This window comes from Saimiri boliviensis, chromosome 21 (assembly GCF_048565385.1).
Source record: "Saimiri boliviensis isolate mSaiBol1 chromosome 21, mSaiBol1.pri, whole genome shotgun sequence".
NCBI lineage: Eukaryota > Metazoa > Chordata > Mammalia > Primates > Cebidae > Saimiri > Saimiri boliviensis.
The window spans coordinates 22875516-22889606 of NC_133469.1; the positions used below are offsets into that span (position 1 = coordinate 22875516).

Here is a 14091-nt window from a genome sequence, read left to right on the forward strand (position 1 = left end):
GCCAGCTGCGAGCGCGGCTCAGTCCGGGCGTGGAACGCGGCGGCGGAGGCTGGGCGCCCGCGGGGCGCTGCAGGCAAGTGCGGGGCTCGTCGGGGAAGTTTCCTTTTCGGCGCAGACATCAGCGCTGCTCCCGTGCCAGCCAGATGGCTAAGGAGGTGATCGATAACTGTGCAAGTGATGATCGCGGTCTGTATTTACTACGGGCATGTATTGGGCCAATGATTTTTTTTTTTTTTTTTTTCCTAAGCTGATAGAGTTATTTGGGCTTATGGCATGACTTTGTGTTTAATTGAAAAAAAAAAAAAAAAAAAAAAAAGAAATGACAGAAATGTTACAAACTTAAAAAAAAAAAAAAAAAGCCAAACAAGGCAGACAAATGGGTCTCTCTATCTTCCACTCAGTCTCATTTTCGTTTGTACCTTATCAGAAACGTTTCTGTGTACAAGTCTTGAAAATCGTTTGGAATTTGCTCTGTCCACTGAGTATATTAAGGACATCTTTTTTTATGGCAGGACAGATCGGTGGGTTCATGGCATTAAAAAACCTGAAGCATAGTATGGGAAGTGTGTTGTTTAAACAATGAATGGAGATTTAGGTTGTTTCGAGTTTTTGCTAGCATAGATACGACAGTGAATATCGTTTTCTGTATACGTTCACACAAATATATCGGTGGAAAATTCCTAGAAAAACGTCTGGGTCAGTGGGCATTGATATTGAGAAATTGGAAGGATATTGTCAAACTCTGCAAATCAGAGTATTTTAGTCTTAACCTCTCTTCTTCCCCGCTTTTCCTCGGAAGAAAGCTAAATTTAGGCTTTTAAACGTAAAACTCCATATTGAGACTCCTGAAAATCTGGGTTCAAGGTGTTTGAAAATTAAAGCAAGTAACAAATAATTTTAAAGTATAAATTATAACTGAATAAGTACAAACAAGGTGTTTGTACTTATTCAGTTATAATTTATACTTTAAAATTGTTCTAGAAAACAAGGCAAATATTGAAAAACATTTCGTCTGAAGTTTCTTTCTGGTGTGGTATTGGAGGGAGTTGGGTGGAGGGTGAACGCAGGCTCTCTGACGTGTTCACAGGAACCAAATGGGAGGGACGGTGACACAGGTGTGCGGCTCCATCTTGATTTATCAAAGAACTAACAACATAAAGTGTTTTGGGGGGTTTTCTTTCAAACTATCAAAAAATGGGCTGCACTCTTTTGATACTTTTACCCAATCAGGGGCTTACAAAGGGGAAGATGCTCCACATAAACATAGTCCGGAAGAAGCTAAGTCCTGGTGCTTCCACATGAGCTTTTTTTTTTTTTTTTGAGGGAGTAGTCCAAAATTTCCCAGTTACTTGGCTTTTCATCCGAAGTGTTCTAATCCATGTCTTCTAACCCGCATGTTACGATTACTCAAGAAATGCAAAATAATGTGAACACGTCATTGAGACTGTGGTCTCCAATTGTGGGTGCCGTGATGGGTTGGGTCTGAAGACACTGAGACTGCTTGGATCATGTTCCTGGCCAGTTGCTTTATTCCTTTTAGGGCATTTAATCTTGGAGTTGGCTTTCCTGACAGAGTCTTGTTTTGAGTGGAACGCTGCGTGGACGCTGGACTCTCCCAGGTTTTCTTTCTTTCTTTTTTATTCTTTTTTGTTTTTGAGACAGAGTCTTGCTCTGTCACCCAGGCTGAAGTGCAGTGGCACGATCTCAGCTCACTGCAACCTCTGCCTCCCAGGTTCAAGTGATTCTCCTGCCTCAGCCTCCCGAGTAGCCGGGATTACAGGCACATGCCACTGTTTTTGTATTTTTAGTAGAGACGGGGTTTCACCATGTTAGTCAGGCTGGTCTCAAACTCCTGACCTTGTGATCCGTCCATCTTAGCCTCCCAAAGTGCTGGGATTACAGGTGTGAGCCACCATGCCCGGCTTCTCCTCAGATGATCTGCAGCACATTCCTGGCTCTTCTGGGGCTTCTCTGAGGCCCCTGATTGATCCTGGGGGCTACTCTGGCGGTGAACCTCTTCCTTCCATTGTTCACCTCTCCCTGCAGCTTAAGAAACACATTTTGGGAAGATCATGAGAGAAGATGTACAAGAAAAAAAAAAAATTCAGGTAGAGTGGGAGCAGAGTTAGGTTAGTATTTGGGGGTCAGTTTTTTGAGTCACAGGTTCAGTTTGGAAATTCCCTTCCTCAGAGTCGACTCACGCTGCTTGCTGTGGCTTACCGTGCCTGCTCAGTTCAGCTGCCTCCTCTCTGCTCACCCTGCCTTCCCCATTCTCCTTAGACCTTTAAGCTTCACTTTCCTTTCCTGGCTGCCCCACCTGCCTGTCTCCCCAGAGTGATCTGCCCTGAAAGACTGCTGCATCTTCTGGACCTGGCCCGCTCAAATGATCTGCTCCGTGAGGTTTTACTGTTAGATCCTACGGAAGAATCTGGGAGGTCTCGGTGGCGTGGAGGGCAGCAGCTTGGAAAATGCAGACTGGAACTTTTCTGCTCTCTTTCCTCAGCTTTCCCTCAGTGATGAACTCAAAACGGTCTTTCTTGCTGATGGAATTGTCTGCTGTCATCATTTCAGATGAGTCATTTTTAGGCCTGACCTTATAAGAGGAGCAACTGTTTATAACTATTCAAAGTCAATATTGACTAAGAAAAAGAGGTGGTTGCTATCTCAGCCATTCAACATGAATTGAAGAATATATTCCACTTATATTTAGTTGATTCCCAGCTTCAGATTTCTCCTTTCCTTCACATTTTGTAAAAGAGTTGGCCGGGCGTGGTGGCTCACGCCTGTAATCCCAGCACTTTGGGAGACTGAGCGGGGCGGATCATCTGAGGCTGGGAGTTCTAGACCAGCCTGACCAACATGGAGAAACCCTGTCTCTACTAAAAATACAAAACCAGCCGGGCGTGGTGGCGCATGCCTGTAATCCCAGCTTCTCAGGAGGCTGAGGCAGGAGAATCGCTTGAATGCGGGAAGCAGAGGTCGAGGTGAGCCGAGATCGCGCCGCTGCACTCCAGCTTGGGCAACAAGAGCAAAACTCCATCTCAAAAAAAAAAAAAAAAATTAGGAAAAAAGATTTGAACACTTCTTTTTATCCCTGATTTATTGACTTTTTTGAACTTGTAATAGGAACACTATTGCCAACAAAAGCAATTAGAGAATAGATGTTAAATCTATTCTCTAAATGAATTACTGCTTATTTTAAAGTTACATATTAGTTAATTAGAGGAAATTTGGAAATTAAAAGACACATCAGGAAAAAATTGTAAAAATGACTTGTAATCCCTTCGAGAATTACCCATTAATGGCATTTTTGCTAATTTCCTCTCAGTTCTTTCCCCTCCCCCACCAGTATGTGTGAGTAGTTTGTATTTCATAAAGTTGGGTTCATACAATATGATTTCTTGGCTGTGTGTGGTGGCTCACGTCTGTAATCCCAACACTTTGGGAGGCTGAGGCAGGATGATTGCTTGAGCCCAGGAGTTCCAGACCAGCCTAGGCAAAATAGTGAGACCCCATATCTACAAAGAATAAAAAATTAGTCCGGTATGGTGGCGCCTGCCTGTAATCCCAGCTACTCGGGAGGCTGAGGCTGGAGAATCGCTTGAACCCGGGAGGCGGAGCTTGCAGTGAGTCGAGATTGCACCAGTGCACTCCAGCCTGGCAAGAGTGAGACTCCATCTCAAAAAAAAAAAAAAAAAAAAAAAAAAAGATTTCTCTATCATTTCTTTTTTTTACCCAGTAAAGTATGCATTTTCCCTACCTTGATTAAACAGTCTAAAATATTTTAATGTCACCGTAATATTGCATTTTATAAATTTGTCAAAATTTGTTTAACCCTTATTGTTACCTTTTCATTTTTTAAAATAGTGCTGCAGCTGTTGATTGGAAAGGATACTTTTTTTTCAGGTAGTTGACAACCAAAATATCCCCTTGACAGGTTCAGGCATACCCCACACCTCAGTTTGACGCAATATACTGTTGTAACTCATTTGCACAGGTACCCTCTGATTCTAAAATAAAAGCTGAAAAAGAAATCATCTAGTGTTTCAAAAGAAACGCTATACTATTTTTGGGCCAGGTGTGGTGGCTCACACCTGTAATCCCAGTTCTTCTGGAGGTTGAAGTGGGAGGATCACACAGGAGGAGCCACTGAGACCAGGAGTTCGAGACCAGTCTGGGTGACACAGTGAGACCCCCATCTCTACAATAATTAAAAAACAATTCACTGGGCATGGTGGCATGCTCGTGTGGTTCCAGCTACTTAGGAGGCTGAGGTGAGAGGTGTGCGACCCGCAGAGACCCTTCCCAAAGCAAATGAGAGCGAGGAGTTGTTAAGCCGAGTCCAGGTTTATTGGGGTTTGCGGGCAACTCGAGCGGGAGAGGGAAGAGCTGCACCCAGCAGCTGCCGGAGAGGGTTTTTATAGGGGCGGCGGCCTGTTTAGGCAAGGCGTTGTGAAGTGATTGGTGGCGGTTGGGCATGGGCGAAGGGGGAGTATTGTGGAGTGCAGGGATTGGCTTAGCTTTGGCGGGCTAAGGTGGGGAGTACAGGTGAGGTGTTATGGAGTGACTGGTGGAGGTTAAACAAAGAAGAAGGAAGAGCCATGTGGCAAGAGGGGATGGGCTCCGGAGGCGGTCCGCTGGATGTGGGTCCCGGGCATGGGGAATGGGCCCTTTCTACCTAACATTCCCGACTCCCTAAAAAGGGAAAAAGGGCGACGAGGTCGTTCTGGCTACTTCCTGCTGAAAATGGGCGGCGGAGGGATCTGATTTTCTTTAGGGGGTTTGGGAAGTGGGCAGAAGGGCGTAGCTTTCCATGGAGGTTGGTGGGTGGGAAGTGACGTGATTGTTTCCGGGGGGCTGGTGTTGGTATGGTGTTATCGTGGAAGACTGGTTGTAGCATTATCTGGTTGATGGTAACTCGGGTTAGTTCTTGGAACCGCCGTTGGAGAAACTGGAAAAAACAAGGAGCAATGAGCAGAACAAGACAGATAACCAGTAAGGGACCGAGTAATGGGGATAGGAGGGTGTACATGGAAGACGACCACTATGCGGAGGCTTCTGTTGAGAACTTGTAATTCTGGAGGCTGGTTTTGATTTTTTGGAGATTTTCGATTCGCGTTTCTACCAGTCCAGATTCGTTGACATAGTAGCAGCATTCCTCTTGTAGGAAGATGCAGGTTTCTTCACGCTCTGCCATAAGTAGATCCAGCGCCCTCCGATTTTGTAGGGCTACCTGGGCGACCGAGGTGATCTGTCGTTGGAAAGATGTTAGAGACTCCGCTGAGTCCTCGATGGCTGCCTGAAGTTGTGAGGAAAGGCAAGCCAGAGCTTGGTGAGAATGGAACAATGCCCCTTCTCCTAACCCCACGGCCAGCGCGGAGCCTGCAAGGGACAGGCCCACAGCCACCGGGAGGAAGGCCGCCCTTCGGGTGCGATGAGACGGAGCCTGTGGGACCTGTAGTAAGAGGAACTTGGCCGGAGAGTAGACAGTGAGTCGAGGTACTACGGTGACTGGAAGGCATAAGAGGGTTGGAGGTTGGCTAGAGGACAGGTTTTTGGTTAGGGTGCCATTGCACTAGAAGAAAATGCCTCGTGGAGCGGTTAGGTCGGTCGAAACCTGTCTGGTGTAGTTACAATGGGAATAATTGTGGCCTAGGGAGTAGCAGGCCGGGAGCTGAGACTCAGGTAAGGCATAGAGTTGTACATTAGGAATGGGAGTAAAGGGGTTAGATGATTCTGGAGCATTACGCGGAAAGGGAACTGGTACCGCAACGAGAGGAGTCTGCCCAAGAGTGGCACACAGAAGGCAGGAGGTTAAATTAGTAAGTCCGGACTGGTTAGCAAGTGCCAATCCCTCCCTGAGGAGGGTGATTCATGAAAAGGGGTGTTGCGGGGTTGGAGCTGAGTGTTTAGGATTTGCTCCTGGATTTGTATGGAGGAACGAATCTGTGAAGAGGTGAGGACGTAGGCGTGCCCTATGTACAGGTTTGAGGACGGGTACGATTGTTTTGGGAAGTCATAAAGGGCTGCCTTTTGAGGACTGGTCTATATTTGGTCCCAAGGGTCAGAAATGGTTAGAGTGAATTGGTTTTTTTCCCTCAGTGGTGGGAGTTTTAGATAAAAGTGAGTGATGGGTTTGACCGCTTGGGCTTGGGTATGGCGTTGTTTTTCCAAGTTACAGGTTGACCAGACACAGCCCAGACAAGAGTACCAGGAAGAGGTTTGACAGGTTGAAGGCTGTCTGTAATGGAAGCAGAGTACAGGGTGGGTGACTTTGGAATTATGAAAACTAGAAAAGTTGAGTTGTAGGGGACGTGAGCCCCCTGTTGCGGGACAGTCAGAGGTGGCTAAAAGACGGTTGTGAGAGTAAGGGGAGGAGTTACAGATATGATGTGTTTTGGTATAGTTTTCAGTAAGGAAGAATCTCCAGACATACTGAGAGGAGCTAAGTTTTGGTAAGTTTGAGAGATAGAGGGCCAGTAGGAGTACACTCCCAGCGGGGAGAGAGGGAGCCATCAGAGCACCTCTTTACTTGGGACAGGTGGACCCACGACGGAATTTGTGCGACCTTAATGGCTGAAGGGGTGGCGAGGATGACTGTGTAAGGGCCCTTCCCACTTGGGGGCGAGAGGCTTTGGGGAGAGGGATTTAATAAGGACTGAGTCACCCGGAGATACCCTTTGGGTGGTTTCGGATGGTTGAGTGGGCTGTGGAAGAGAAGCGTTGGCGTGTTCCCTAAGGAGATTCTGAAGGAGAGTGAAGTATGGGAGGTAATTACTTAAAGGAGTGGCTTCGGGTGATGGAGGAGTTGAAAGTAAGAAGGGGCGACCATACAGTAGCTTAAACGGGCTAAGCTGTGCTGGGCCTTGAGGACTTGCTCTTAACCTGGCAAGGGCGATGGGGAGCAGTGTAACCGAGGACTGGCGGAGTTTGAGCATAAGTTTGGTTAAATGCTCCTTGATGAGGCCATTGGCCCGTTCGTTCTACCTTACCAGAAGACTGGGGATGATAGGCAGCGTGTAATTTCCACTGGATTCCTAAGGAAGTGGAGACAGCGTTAGTAATCTTTAGAGATGAAAGCTGGGCCGTTATCTGACTGTACGGTGGCCGGGAGTCCAAACCGGGGGATGATGTCTTGGATAAGATGAGTGGCTACTGTTCCCGCCGACTCGGAGGCTGTGGGATAAGCTTGAATCCGGCCTGAAAAAGTGTCGACAATGGTTAGTAGATAGCGGTATTGTTTGTGTTTTGGCATGTGGGTAAAGTCAATCTGCCAATCTTGGCCAGGCAGAAACCCACGTAGTTGATGAAGTTGACGCCGAGGATGACAGGAACGTTGGGGGTTGGCTTTTGCACAGATAGTACAGGAGGACTGGACCTTCTGTATGGTGTTGAGGAGGTTGTGGGGGTGAAAAAGTGGACTGAGGAAGTGGTACAAGGCTTTGGGTCCAATGTGGAGTGAGTTGTGAATGTCTTGAATTATTTGGTACCTTTGTTTTTCAGGGAGTATAAGGAGATTGTGCTTAAAAACCCACTGTCCCTGAATTGAACATTGGGTAAAGATTGAAGGTTGGCTAACTCCGTGGGAGAGTATTGGGGGTCGTATGTTTTGGAAAGCAAATAGAGAGTGGTGGGGGGGGGCTTTTTCTTTGGCTGTTGTTTTTGTAACGGAGTCAGTAAAGGCACTTCCCTTAGCTACAGGAGTACGTGAGGATTGGTGTCCCCTGCAATGGATGATAGCTACCTTACTGGGGAGCTGGATTGCCTGAATAAGCTGAGAGATGAGTTTTCCATTGAGAACGGGGGTGCCTTTAGTGGTAAGGAAGCCCCGTTCTTTCCATATCATGTAGTGGGAGTGAGCGATTAGGAAGACATATTTGGAGTCTGTGTAAATGTTGACTACTTTTCTGGTTGCCCAGATTAATGCCCGAGTAAGGGCAATTAACTCAGCTTGTTGAGAGGTAGTTTGTGGGGGCAGAGGCTGAGCTTCAATGACGTCAGTGTCTGTAACAATGGCATAGGCAGCTTTCCGGGGTCCTGGGGTGGTGAGGGCTGAACTACCGTCAACGTAGAGAGTGATTGAGGCTGCTGGAATAGGCTGGTCAGCCAGATCTGGGCGCGGGGACTGACTGAGCTCAAGAATTTCGGAGCAGGAGTGCTGTGTTGAAGGCTCCGAGGGGAGAGGAAGGAGGGTATCCAGGTTTAAAGGGGAGCAATGTGAAAGAGTGATTGCAGGGTTTTCGATGAATAGTACGTGTAGAAGTTGAAGTCGGGAGGGCTCGAGATGAGTTAAAGCTTGGTGAATAAGTAGGTCAGTGAGCCGATATGGGGAGAAAACTTGGAGGGGTTGGTGCAGATTGAGTTTTAGGGCCTCAGTAGTGAGGTTGACTGCCGCTGCGAGGGCCCGTAGGCATGGTTGCCATCCCTGTACAGTGGGGTCTAATTGTTTGGACAGACAAGCTATTGGCAGGAGGGTGGATCCTATTGGCTGAGTAAGGACACCTACTGCTGTGTGCTGCTTCTCGTCTGTATATAGGTGGAAGGGCTTGTTTGGGTTAGGTAGAGCTAGACTGGTAGTTGTGGATAAGGCTTTTAGGAGAGCATTAAAGGCCTGGTTAACAGTTTCCTGGGAGGTTAGGGGTCCTTTAAGCGAATGCGAACAGGCTGATGATGGGAGGCCACGGAGGGAGTACTGGTATCCCATACCTGTGGGCAAATGCTAGGAAGGAGTTGGACGGCCTGGTGGGGGGCTGGCGGATTGGTAACCAGAGAAAGAAGGAAGATACTGGCATTAGTATGTGGGAAGACGATAGTTGCCTGCAGTTTGGTTAGAATGTGCCGTCCTAAAAGGGGCACGGGGCATGAGGGGATGACTAGGAAGGAGTGGGTGGAAATGGAGGAGTTAAAAGAGCATGTGAGTGGAGGGGTTTGCGCGGTGTGGATGGAGACCCGTCAATTCCCACAACAGAGACCTGGGAAGGAAGAGTTTGTCCTGAGTAGGAGGGAAGCACAGAGTAGGTAGCCCCCTTGTTGACTAAGAAGGAGACACTTTTACCCGCTACCTTGAACACAACCCTGGGCTCGGCAAGGGTAACCGGGGTTGGGGAGCCAGGGCTCCTCTAGTCGTCTAACAGCCCTAGAAGTTCCGGGAACGGAGAGTTCTGGGCGCCTGGTCCCTGGGCGGCACGACCAGGTTCCAGGCCTCCAGTGACAGCCCCTTGCTGTCCAGGATGTCGGTCCGGAGAGACCGGGACCCTGGGCAAACTGGGGCAGTCAGACTTCCAGTGTCCCATAAGCTGACAGATGGGGCAGGGCTTGGTGGGTGGACGAGGTTGGGGACAGGCCTTGGACCAGTGTCCTTCCTTCCCGCATTTGAAACAAGCCCCTGGAGGGGTGCGAGCGGTATTTTGTGGGCCCCGGTTTCCTGCCGGCCGCAGGGCCGCTACTAGAGCCTGGGTTTGTAAAGTGACCTTCTGTTTCATTTGGGCTTGGCGGGCAGCCTCGGCTGTGTCTTCCCTTGCGTTAAATACTTTAAAGGCCATTTTTACCAGGTCCTGTATAGGTGTTTCCGGACCATCCTCCACCTTTTTTTGTTTTTTTTTTTTTTTCGGATATCAGGGGCAGACTGTGAGATAAAATGAGAGGCGAGAACAGTTGCCCCGTTTTGGGACGCGGGGTCTAGCCGGGTGAAACGGACAAGGGCATCTTGCAAGCGGCTGAGAAAGAGAGCGGGATTTTCATCTGGCTTCTGAGTTATTTCTCTGAGTTTGTCATAGTTTACTACCTTATTGGAAGACAGTATCCATGCCCTGTAGGAGATATTGGAGCATGCGATCGCGAGCTGGGATGTGGGATCCTGGCCCCTCCTGATAATTCCACTGGGGGTCTGTGCTAGGGAGAGCTTCAGCTCCAACGGGGACCTGGTTGGGGTTTATAGCATGGTCCCTGTCAGCTGCATGCCTAGCTGCTGCTAGGATGCATTCATGTTTTTCTGCGGTGAGAGTGGAAGTGCAGATAACACGGATATCATGCCAGGTAAGACTATAAGCCTGAGTGAGGTACTGAAATTCCTTAATACAGGTGGAGGGGTCGGCTGAGAAAGATCCAAGCCAGCGTTCAATTTGAGCCAGGTCTTGGAGAGAGAAAGGAACGTGAACTCTGACGAGTCCCTCCGTCCCGGCCACCTCGCGGAGCGGAGCCAAGACAGCTGGTGGGTGGGATCTAGTACGGGCCGCAACTGGAGAACTTAAAGGGGGCGGCGCCGCAACAGTTGGAAGGGAGGAGGAGGACGAGGAAGGAGGAGGAGGAGCTGTGGGAGTGGGGGCAGGGTCTGCAACTGGCGGAGGAAGGGAGTTGGAGTGAGCAGGAGGGGGATGGGATAGGTGGTCAGGCAGCTCCTCCTGCTGTTCGTAAGGAGGGGGAGAGCTGACCTTGGGAGGGGTGCGAGCTAAGAGAACTTGATGAGTGGAACAGGAGGAGCAGAGGTCGGGGTGGGGACGCAAATCCCAAAAAGCCTGGACGTACGGCACCTCACGATCCTTGCCAGTACGGCGACAAAAATTGTTTAGGTCTCGTAGGACGTTAAAATCGAAAGTACCAGTCGGAGGCCAATGTGACCAGTTATTAAGCTGGTATTGGGGCCAGGCCACTTGAGACAGGAGGATTTGGGAGTAGCCCAGCTGAGAAAAGTTGAGGAGTAAGCACCTGAGAGGGGTGTTGTTAGGAATTTGAGACTCCGTGTTCCCCATGGCGCGTGTGGCAGGACCTTTCCTTTAGCGGGATTGGGCTAGAGCGGTGTGGGAAGAGGCGTCCCGTCTGTCCCACAGCCCCTCTAGAGGACGGTAGGAAGAGTCAGGAAGGGCGTCCCCTTGTCTGACCGTTCCTATTGTGGAAGTGGAAGTGGGGGAAGGACCAGAGGAGGCGTCCCTCGTCTGATCACTTCCAAGGCTCCTGGAGCCTGGTTGGAGGATCTGACTCTCGGGCCGGCCGGCGCTTGGCGAGGGATCCGTGAAAGGGGAGACGCAAAAGGAAAAGAGGCCACCACACGCACCGCGGGGAAGATAGGCAAGTAAATGGACTTACCTTATCCGGAGTGTGGAGGCCAATTCAGAGGAAGGGGGTCGCCAAAGGGAGGGGGCTGCTGGTGGACCAGCCGCCCACACCTCCCGGGTTTCGGCACCAAATGTGCGACCCGCAGAGACCCTTCCCAAAGCAAATGAGAGCGAGGAGTTGTTAAGCCGAGTCCAGGTTTATTGGGGTTTGCGGGCAACTCGAGCGGGAGAGGGAAGAGCTGCACCCAGCAGCTGCCGGAGAGGGTTTTTATAGGGGCGGCGGCCTGTTTAGGCAAGGCGTTGTGAAGTGATTGGTGGCGGTTGGGCATGGGCGAAGGGGGAGTATTGTGGAGTGCAGGGATTGGCTTAGCTTTGGCGGGCTAAGGTGGGGAGTACAGGTGAGGTGTTATGGAGTGACTGGTGGAGGTTAAACAAAGAAGAAGGAAGAGCCATGTGGCAAGAGGGGATGGGCTCCGGAGGCGGTCCGCTGGATGTGGGTCCCGGGCATGGGGAATGGGCCCTTTCTACCTAACAAGAGGATTGCCTGAGCCCAGGGGTTTGAGGTTACAGTGAACCCTGATGGTGCCACTGCACTCCAGCCTGGGTGACAGAGCTGTCTCTGTCTCAAAAAAAATATAGACTATTGTAAATTTGTAAATCACAGTTAGTGTACTGGCTCGAGCATAGAAAGTCAACACCAAGACAAAAGTATACCAAATTCCGGGGTCTTTATTGCCGGCAGCCACGGAGGACTCGCGTCTCTCCGACCCGTGGCCCCGAAAAGAGGGTGTCAAGACCTTCTATACCCGTAAAACCACCTCGGGAGTGAAGGCAGGGGTGGGGGTGAGGGGCTTCAGACGTTCTGAGGGCCAGTGGAGTCTGTAAATCACCCCCTGGGCGAAGATGAGGGTGAGGGGCTCCGGACACTCCGAGGGCCAGGGGAGTTTGGACATTCTGATTGTTACTTAAGTGGTTCACAAAAGTCAAGATTAGCATTTGTTTACACACTGTCTGGGTAGGAAATTACAGTCCTTAATACTTATTACAAGTCGCAGGGGCCAAAATGGCGTGGGTTTGTTGCTGCTTGCCTGTCACGTTTGGGTTACAGAGAGCAGTTTCAATAGGAAGCTGAGGTATGGTTGAGGTATGCAGTCTTATGGGGCTTTTACCATGTCACACAGTGAATTACATTTTTGTAGTACAATGCGATGTGTGACGTATGTATACTGTTAAAGAGAAAAGCCTTAAGACTGAATTTGACAGAGTTTAGTTGAACAGAAAAAAGATTTGTGAACCAGGTAGCACTGAGAACAAAGGTGCTTCGGAGATCGCTGCTCCACAAGTGGGTGGGGAATCTTTATAGCCAGAAAATGTACGTTTCATGCAGAAATAGCCTGTCGGTTGCAACCCTGCAGTTTCCTTAGCTGAACATGTTTTGGCAGCTTGTGGTCTGTGAAGAGCCAAGATCTCGGCTGCTGTGGTCAGCCGACGCTGGGCTACTCATGACCGGGGCATATTCTCAGTTGAGGTTGCAGGTTTTTTGTTTACCTATGTGAACCCCACATATTTGAGACAGGTCTCAGTTAATTTAGAAAGTTTATTTGCCAGGGTTGAGGACAGGTGCCTATAACACAGCCTCAGGCCGTCCCCACGACATGTCCCCAAGGTGGTCAGAGCATAGTTTGGTTTTATACATTTTAAGGACACATGGGACATCAGTCAGCATATGGAAGATTTGGTCCAGAAAGGCAGGACAACTCAAGCAAAGGTAAGACGACTGGAGGCTTCCGGGTCTTAGGTGGATAAGAAACAAATGATTGCGTTCTTTTGAGCTTCTGATTAGCCTCTCCAAAGGAGGCAGTCAGATCTGCATTTAGCGCAGTGAGCCGAGGGGAACTTTGAATAGATGGGAAGCAGATTTGCCCCAAGCAGTTCCTAGCTTGACTTTTCCCTTCAGCCCGGTGATTTTTGGGGCCCCAATATTTATTTTCCTTTCACCCCTATTAAGTTAGGTTACAGTGTGCTATATAGAGAGGCAGCTTTATTTTATTTTCATTAATTAATTAATTTGTTGTTGATGTTGATTTATGTCTTGTTTTAAAATCAACTTTATAGGCTGGGCGTGGTGGCTCACACCTGTAGTCCCTGCACTTTGGGAGGGTGAGACGGTGGATCGCTTGAGGTCAGAAGTTGGAGGCCAGCCTGGCCAACACGGCAAAACCCTGTCTTTACTAAAATATACAAAGATTAGCCAGGCACGGGGGTGCATACCTGTATTCCACCTGAGGCAGGAGAATCACTTGAACCCAGGAGGCAAAGGTTGCAGTGAGCCGAGATTGTGCCACTGCGCTCCAGCCTGGGCGACAAATCGAGACTCCATCTCAAAAATAACCAAAGTCAACTTTATGGAGAAAAACTTACATTCAAGAAAATACACCCATTTGAAACGTCCAGCTGGCTGAGTTTTCAGCTGGACCTCATGAACGCCTCCACAGTGGTGACACAGAACATCCCCATAGCCTGGAACTCCCCGTGCCCCTCTGCCAGCAGTTCCCGCACCCAGCCCCAGGCAACCCCGATCTGCCCCCTGTCATTACAAGCTAGTTTTGCCTCTTCTAGAATCTCCTATAGAGGGAATCATGCAGTAGGTACTCCTTTGTAGCGAATTTTTTTTTTGTTTTTTGTTTTTGTTGTTTTTTTTTTTTTTTGAGACAGAGTTTCGCTCTTGTTACCCAGGCTGGAGTGCAGTGGCGCGATCTCGGCTCACCACAACCTCCGCCTCCTGGGTTCAGGCAATTCTCCTGCCTCAGCCTCCTGAGTAGCTGGGATTACAGGCACACGCCACCATGCCCAGCTAATTGTTTTGTATTTTTAGTAGAGACGGGGTTTCACCATGTTGACCAGGATGGTCTCGATCTCTCGACCTCGTGATCTGCCTGCCTCGGCCTCCCAAAGTGCTGGGATTACAGGCTTGAGCCACCGCACCCGGCCGGTCCTTGGTGTTACCATGTTGTTACCTATTGCTGCTTAGTGTTCTGTT

The 14091-nt window shown here is 49.3% G+C and overlaps 1 protein-coding gene across 3 annotated transcripts in view; it reads left to right on the forward strand.

The window, feature by feature from the left end:
- USP18 (ubiquitin specific peptidase 18) overlaps positions 1 to 14091 on the forward strand; it is a 38952-nt gene continuing 24861 nt past the window's right edge. Inside the window, exon 1 of one of the 3 annotated variants that reach the window (XM_074390797.1) lies at positions 1 to 73. The gene's annotated coding sequence lies outside the window, so the exon portion shown is untranslated. Of the gene's footprint in view, positions 74 to 1315; positions 1620 to 14091 lie in introns of those variants that run through there. The other 2 variants (XM_074390796.1, XM_039462519.2) reach the window with 2 other exon arrangements.